Here is a 1,683-nt window from a genome sequence, read left to right as displayed (position 1 = left end):
GAGGAGAAGCTGGAGTCTAAACAAGCTCTTGCATAGAAAGCAGTTTTAGAGTTCCAGTGAACAGTCCTAAGCCAGAGAATCACACCAAGTGTGCCATCACAAGACAGAGAGTCAGGCCAGAGAGGGAAAATCCAGGCAGTGAGACACATCTGAGCTCTTGCCAGCAGCCGCTGCTGCGGCGACAGCAGTGGCAGCGGCTATCGCAGGCGCCATACCTGAGGCACAGAGAGTCTGGGACGAAGGAGCCAGACTCAGCTGGCAAGCAGATTCTACTCAACACCAGCAAGAACTGACAAGGAGCAGACATCTTCATCCTGCAGTTCGGAGGCCAGAGACGACCCAGGAACCAAGACTCGGCGCGAGTAGAAGCCTGACGTCCTCACTCCTTCTCAGGGAGCAGAGGAGGGAAGGCCACCCTTCCCCCCCAGTAAGAGAGATCTCCATCTTGGATACCGAAAAAGCTCGGCCTTGAGTTGGAGCTGCTAGTTTGGAATAAAATGAGTCATTTAGCAGGTCACAAGAACTTAATGGTGGCGTGACCTGCCAGATTCAGCTCCACCCAGGGAAAAGTCACCCAGCTTGGGGCCAGCCCTAGGAGTGGCTTTCTTCACTGGGCAATCAGAGCCAGAGGCTGCCCCTCCCTCTAACAGCCTTGACAATCAATTGAAATTCAGTGAACAGAAACCCTGAGAATGGGTCCAGGCTGGGCTCTGTGCGTTTTTCACAAACTAGCCCCAGGGAAAAGCTACTGTTTGTTGAAAGGCCTCAACTCTACCCAGAACCTATCCTCATCACTGCCACCCCTCTTTTGTGGTACTCAAAGCAGATCTCCCTCCCATTGAACTAGCCTGGGAGGAGGGTCACAAAATCCTGGGTAAAGGAGAGAATTTTTCTGCCTGTTCAAACAAACTGACTTAAGAAACCAACCAAGCCACAGGACCACAAGCAGACCAGGGACTCCAACAAGAGGCTGGTTACGGACACAAGGGAGATACAGGATTTTTCCCACCACTTCCAAAAAAATCAAAGAACTTTCTTCTTCTTCTTCTTCTTCTCCTTCTTTTTGGTACCTTATATAAAATTTTTTTTCTTTTCTAAAACTTTTTTTAATCTTTAATTATTGCCTTTTTTGAAAAAAAATTGTTTTCAGTAACTTTTTTTTCCTCTTATAATTTTTATTTTAGGGATACATGAGTGTGCGTTTTTCTTTCTTTTTTGTTTTCTTTCTCATTTTTTTCTTTTTTAATTATCTTTTTGTTTTTTGTTTAGCTCTACTGAACTTCTGATCTTTTTTTTCTTCCTTTCTTGTCCTTTTCACCTTTTCCTCTCTTTTGTTCTTCTTTATGTGACTTAATTCTTGTCCTGCACATCCTCAGATAAACCCATAGTTGACTATTAGATCCTATCCCCATTGTGTACACACTTAATCCACAAATTTATTACTCAATTCAAAACCTCTGAGACGTAAATTCCTTAATAGCAGTACTACCTCTTTATACTTTTATAATACTTTAAGCATTTTTATTTTAAAATTTTTCACATCTCCTTTATATCCCTCCCCTTTTCTCAATATATTCACGTTCTTCTCTAAATAGATTGTTTTCGTCCTGCATAATATTATTAATTTTTATTTTTCTATTTTTTCTGGTCTCTTTTTTTCCCTTTCCCTTTCTTCTTTTTTTC

The 1,683-nt window shown here is 42.3% G+C and overlaps 1 protein-coding gene across 3 annotated transcripts in view; it reads left to right on the top strand.

The window, feature by feature from the left end:
• Nucleotides 1-1,683, top strand: part of Cdh18 (cadherin 18, type 2) — a 224,413-nt gene that overhangs the window by 73,918 nt on the left and 148,812 nt on the right. The window lies entirely within an intron of this gene.

Source organism: Dipodomys ordii, unplaced genomic scaffold (assembly GCF_000151885.1).
Source record: "Dipodomys ordii isolate 6190 unplaced genomic scaffold, Dord_2.0 Scaffold21, whole genome shotgun sequence".
NCBI lineage: Eukaryota > Metazoa > Chordata > Mammalia > Rodentia > Heteromyidae > Dipodomys > Dipodomys ordii.
This window is presented reverse-complemented; position numbering and strand designations above follow the sequence as displayed.